Consider the following 6,890-nt stretch of genomic DNA (forward strand, 5'->3'; position numbering starts at 1 on the left):
AGGGGTGACACCACTACTTGCCCAAATTTTTAAATCTTGGTATTTTCAAATAATACCACCATGTTATGTATCAATCAATGTGTAATGAAACAAACTGCATTGAAATATTTCTATTCCATCAAAAGTTATAGCCAAAAAAACAGCAGGACTTGGGTATTGCCCCACCCACTGCATGGGAAGAGGTCCGTCACAGGGGTTATGCGCTGGCCTCCCACACATGGTGATACAAAACCTAGTGTTGCCACTACTATGTTCGCAGGATAGATTAAAATATGTAACATTAACTACAGGCTCTATCAACTACAGGTGCTGCACCAACACTAGCCCTAGTTGGGTTTAGGTTGTGAGTTACAGCACATGCTCTCAGTTCATAGTAAGCGATGGTGGGGCACAGCACTGTCTTATGTGAACATGGCCCACACGTTCCCCATAGTCTTCTGTAACATGCTGATATTTGTGTGGCAGACATGCAGAGGTTCCTTGACAGATATTAATGTTCATTGAAGGCAACAGGTCTGACCAGATATGGTTTCATTACCATCAGACTAGTAATAACCAGAGCACGCCAGCCATTAAATACAGCAGAATACCACTGATCAGATATAGCAAATCTTGAAATCAAATATCACTGTGTGCGCAATCCAAGGTATAAGATAGGCTGGCTCAGGTTGTTTGCCCCAGCCCAGGAGTGTTGTGAATATGCCACTAAGCACTTCACAGCTACTTGAAAGGACACGTGCTGGTCTGCCAGGGCCAGATCCAGCCCCAAATGGAGTAGGTTTGTGCCGGCCAGGGCAGGCTGGCACAGGGGGGTGGGAGAGGGTGTCCAGAGGGTGTAAAGGGGTGGGGAGGGTGTTCCAGGAGATGGATCAGGTTTGGGAGGGGGGGTGGGACCAGCCACAGCATCTCTGGCCAAATCCTAACCCCCACTCCCAGGTCCAGCAGGCTTACATGGGCTGCTCAGATTTGTACCAGTGATTTTGAGAGTGCTGATCGGAGTAGCCCCATAGGGGAGGCTGGAATGTTACACGGGGTAAGGGGGAAAATATCCCCTCCAGCCACCTCCTAATCTGCACTGGATACAGCTGCTCAGCCTGCCAGCTCAGGGTAGGATTGGGCTGCCCATGTGATTTACAGGTTCCTAATATTTGGAGATCAGGAGAGCATTTGACAGCACAAAGACCCAACAGCACAATGTGTAAGGGAGGATTTGGGAAAGAAACTATTTTGGTCCTAGTTAGGACCACTGCCTGCTACATGGTGTTTTGCCTGTTTATCTAGAAAGAATGTTTGGGGGGAACTGAGATCAATGTTCATTGTTGATATCTCCCCACCACACCCTTCTATGAAGACACACTCTGCCCAGCAATTACAGTCAAGGTCCTTTAAAAAAAAAAAAAATCTATTGTTTGCTTTCATAATGATGCAGTGGAGACTTATCAAAGACACTGGTTTTGCAGATGTTATTTATAGGGAAAAGATGAACCTATTAATAGCTGCTAAGAGTACAAAAAGCAAAGGAACAAAGCAAAGGAGTTGTTCTTTTGTACATCTTTTGTTTTTGTGTGTATTTCAGATCTCCAAAATAATGTCCCATTCATGGCCTGTACTGAAAGGCTGAGATGCTGCTTCTTTTTGGGCAGTGTGTCAAGCCATCCCTGTGTATTAAGTGATGCCCTCAGAGTGGGCACACAATTGGAGGGCACCATTCTTGAGGTCAGACAAAATATCCGGGGCGGGGGCGGGGGGGAGAATGCAAGGTTTGGTCTTGAGTTGAAAGCAAATGCAAAACTTTTATTTATAGGTTGTGTGGTGTTGAGCACGAGATAACTAATGGGAATTTTAAAAAATGAACAGCTTTGTTGTTTTTTTAATGTGTGCAACAGGATGTAGCATATTTCATGCTTAGGAGAAATCACTGACACTTGACGGTTTGTGTAGATATCAGGAAGTGAAATGGCTAAAAGATTTAAACTTCAAATCAGGCTCACATCCCAATCCCATCCAATGCTGCAACAGGAAGGCTGGCTGGCCTGCTCTGTATTCAGAGCCGGGTCGGGGCTACCTGTGGCTCAGCCATACGATCACTTAGGAGTCCTCTGCTTCTCTGGGATGGCCTGACCGATTAATGGCAACCATGTTCAGTTCAAGAAGTGGGCACTTACCAACAAAAATGGCATACAAGTCAGTTTGGATAGCTAGTCATGCGGGTTTTCTGGAGATTTACATGGAGACACTGTGAATTGGAAGATGGGGCTCTGAAATGAAAGCAAAGACTTGGTTGGTTGGTTGGCAACCTTCAGTCTCGAAAGGCTATGGTATAAGCCTACAGCACCCGGTATTTCCAAGTGGTCTCCCATCCAAGTACTAACCAGGCCTGACCCTGCTTAGCTTCTGAGATCATAGTATAAGCCTACAGCACCCGGTATTCTTAGGCGGTCTCCCATCCAAGTACTAACCAGGCCTGACCCTGCTTAGCTTCTGAGATCACGGTATAAGCCTACAGCACCCAGTATTCCCAGGCGGTCTCCCATCCAAGTACTAACCAGGCCTGACCCTGCTTAGCTTCCGAGATCACGGTATAAGCCTACAGCACCCGGTATTCCCAGGCGGTCTCCCATCCAAGTACTAACAGGCCTGACCTTGCTTAGCTTCTGAGATCACGGTATAAGCCTACAGCACCCGGTATTCCCAGGCGGTCTCCCATCCAAGTACTAACCAGGCCTGACCCTGCTTAGCTTCCGAGATCACGGTATAAGCCTACAGCACCCGGTATTCCCAGGCGGTCTCCCATCCAAGTACTAACCAGGCCTGACCCTGCTTAGCTTCCGAGATCACGGTATAAGCCTACAGCACCCGGTATTCCCAGGCGGTCTCCCATCCAAGTACTCACCAGGCCTGACCCTGTTTAGCTTCCAAGATCGGACGAGATCGGGCATGTGCAGAGCTCAATGCTGACTTATGGAATCATAAAAACAGAAGAAGAGCCCTGCTGGATCAGGCTGAAGGCCCATCTAGACTAGCTTCCTGTATCTCACAGTGGCCCACCAGATGCCCCAGGGAGCACACAAGACAAAAAGAGACCTGCCTCTTGGTGCCCTCCCTTGTTTCAGGCATTCTGAGGTAGCCTATTTCTAAAATCAGGAGGTTGCACTTACCCATCACGGACTTTCCCTCCAGAAATTGGTCTAATCCCCTTTTGAAGGCATCCAGGTCAGACGCCATCACCACATGATGTGGCAAGGAGTTCCACAGACTAATTACGCACTGGGTAAAAAAAAAAATTTCTATTGTCTCTCCTTTCTATTGTCTCTATTGGCTCTCTTTGGAGAGCCCAAAGCTCAATTTTAGTGGCTGTCCCCTGGCTAATGTCATGTGGGAGGGAAAAGAACATCCCCCTATCCACTCTACCCATCCCTTGCATAATATTGTATGTCTCAAGGCACAATCCTAACCCCTGATGTCAGTGCTTTCCAGCACTGGCATAGCGGTGCCAATGGGACATGTGCTGCATCCTGCAGTTGGGTGTCACGGAGGCCTCCTCAAAGTAAGTGAATGTTTAATCCCTCAGAGCTGCATTGCCCTTATGTCAGTGCTGGAAAGCACTGACATAAGGGGTTAGGATTGTGCCCTCAATCATGTCCCCCCTCAGACACCTGTTTTCTAGACTTTTTTTCTAGTGGTTTTAGCTTGCTGGATTTGGGGGGCAGCACAGATTCTTCCTTGGGGGGGGGTGAATCACTTTGGTCAACTCAGCTGGAAAACCAAGGTACATATTATCAACTCCTTCTCAGAGCTGCCGCTGCTCTGAACATCTTGAGGAAATTGCTCCTGACAAGGTTATCGAACGTCCCATGCATGTTTCAGCACAACAGACCAGCGCACAGACAAAATTACACATATTTCTCCCCCCCCCAGTTTTTTGTGCCTTCTGCGAATCAAGAAGTAAGAACGTGACGAGGAATGCCACAATCTGTTGTGAACAAAGCCAGCTTTCCTGCACATATCATCATTATGGCTGCCTCTTGATTATTGTGAATGGGCCTGTCACTATATTTTCTCTTCTCCCCAAAGTGTCAGCTGATGAGTGAATGGAGATTTAGCAGAAGGACCAAATGTTTCTTATTGGCAAACAGCCTTAAGAATGTGTCATCCGGCAGAGTTTGGAAAAAGGACAGAGACTCCGGCAGTGAAAAAGCGGTTTGCAGTTTTGCATTTGTCCCCAGGTAACAACAAGGAGAGACATGGACGTCTGGGAGTTTGGGGATGCTCAGAACTGGGGTGTAGCCTTGGGACTGCAATGAATTATTCACACATCAGCAGATTTGATGTCTACTACCGGACATGCTTCCCCCATGTTGTATTTGCATATGTGTAAATAAGCCATAGGATCATGTCTCCGTTGTACTCTCACATCCAATGGACGTGGAACCCTGTAGCACTGCCCCCTATTCACAGCTCAAGAAAGAGGAAGTGCCTAGCAATATATAGTACAGTGGGCCCTCCTTATCGGCTGGGGTTGGTACTGCGCCCCCCCCCCCAAAGATAAGGAATTCAGCGAATGCAGAGTTTCCACTCCGGAAACTCTTGACTTACCTGAAGCCTTCTGAGGCCTCTCCTAGGTTGTGTCAGGTCAGTGACCCCCATCGGCCACCGCGGCCCTCAGAATGACCCACAGAAAGCCACCGGAAACTATTACCGATCAAACCAGAAGTTTCCTCTGGAAACCAGAAGTAGCTTCTGGAGGCTTCTATGGGCCATTTTGAGACTCTCAGGGGCCAACAGAGCGGGGGCCCAATCCTATCCAATTTTCCAGCGCTGGTGCAGCCGCAATGCAGCCCCAAGGTAAGGGAAAAAAATGTTCCCATACCTTGAGGAGGCCTCTGTGACTGCCTCCCCACCACAGGATGCAGTGCACACCCCATTGGCATAGCTGCACTGGCACTGGAAAATTGGATAGGATTTGGCACCGGGACACCTGCCCAGTGCAACCCAGGAGAGGTCTCCGGAGGCTCCAGGTAAGTCATTGCGGGGAGCCTCTGAAGGCAGCCTTGTGGATCTTCTGTATCCGCAAGTGGTCTGCAAATATGGGACCTGCAGATGTGGAGGGTCCACTATAATTCTCTCCTTCACCATATTACCGGCAAAGCAACTCAAAAGAAATCACATGTGTGGCTTGCAATGGTCAAAGTTGCCATTTTCATGAAACATTTAGAAGGGGGAAGAAAACTGGATCCCTTTCTAGAGGTTTTCATGTTGTTTTTTTCTGTCAGGAATATCAGATTTTTGCTCCTGTTCTTTGGAATGGATTGCCCTGTGACATCTCACTTCCTTTTGAAGTGTTCAGTTCTAGGTAACATCATTAACTCTTTGAACGCCAGTAGGAGCCACTGGACTTTGGAACAGGACATATCAGGAGGTATCCCCTTCTGTGAGACTCTGGGCACAATCGAAACCCCTTATGTCAGTGCTTTCCAGCACTGGCATAGCAGTGCCAATGGGACATGTGTCACATCTTGCAGTTGGGTGTCACCCACGGAGGCCTCCTCAAAGTAAGGGAATGTTTGTTGCCTTACCTCAGAGCTGCATTGCCCTTATGTCAGTGCTGGAAAGCACTGACATAAGGGGAGAGGACTGCACCCTCTGTGTGTGTGTGATCTAGTCACTTGTCTCCATAGCATGTGGTACAGACTGATTGTTTGATCTATCCACATATAGTTTATTGCCCTCACACACACACACACACACACAGAGTAATACTATAATTCACACAAATATTACATATGGTGTACACTAGCCTTTCCCAAACTGTGGGTCATGAGCCCATGCAAGATGAGCCCAGAATGGCCTGCAGAGGCCTCCGAAAACCACTTCTGGTTTTGCGAGACAAACCGGAAGTTTGGGAGACAGAAACCAGAAGTAGCATTTGGAGGCCTTTTCAGTCCATTTTGAGGCCAATGGAGGCCAGTAGAGTGGGTCACCAGCCTGGTACAACCCTGGAGAGGCCTCCCTGACACCACCCAGAGCATCGTGATCCATCACAGAAGGGCAGGTGTTTTGCTAGGCTGAAAAGATTGGGAACTGCTGTGTACACTGAAGCAGTTGTTTGACCTAGTTGATTGATTGATTGATTGATTGATTGATTGATTGATTGATTGATTGATTGATTGATTGGACCAAGTGCTTGAAATGTTCCCACTGGTATCTATGCACCGCTGACATGGTTGACTAAGAGTTCTGAAGACATCTACCAACGTATGTGCTGGTCTGGTTCCGCACATCTCTTCAATTGCTTCCCTTAGTGTTGCAGGTTTTCTGCAGTAAAGTGTGCATGAATTAGGACTCGCTAAAATGTGTGTGCATTTGTGAGACATCCTGTAAGTAGCTATTATAAAGAATTACTACAATGGATATTTACCGTATTTTTTGCTCCGTAAGACACACTTCCCCCCCCAAAAAAAAAGTGGGGGGGGGGGAAAGTGTGTGCGTCTTATGGAGCGAATACTGCAAAAAAAGAGTGCACGTTATGTTATGCTTCATGCCAGTTTATGCTCACATTCACCCTAAGAAGGGGGAGGATCTTCATGCCAGTTTATGCTCACATTCACCCTAAGAAGGGGGAGGATCTTCATGCCATATTATGATCATATTCACCCTAAGAAGGGGGAGGACCTTCATGCCAGTTTATGATCACATTCACCCTAAGAAGCGGGGGGGATCTTCAAGCCAGTTTATGATCACATTCACCCTAAGAAGGGGGGGGGGATCTTCATGCCAGGATGGATGGATGAAAATGGAATGAGAATATGGGTTGAAAAGGTGTGGTCCAAACGTCCTGGAGGACTTCTGAAAAAATGGGTGAAAACATCATGGGACTCAGTAAAGGAGGA

This window comes from Tiliqua scincoides, chromosome 7 (genome assembly GCF_035046505.1).
Source record: "Tiliqua scincoides isolate rTilSci1 chromosome 7, rTilSci1.hap2, whole genome shotgun sequence".
Taxonomy (NCBI): domain Eukaryota; kingdom Metazoa; phylum Chordata; class Lepidosauria; order Squamata; family Scincidae; genus Tiliqua; species Tiliqua scincoides.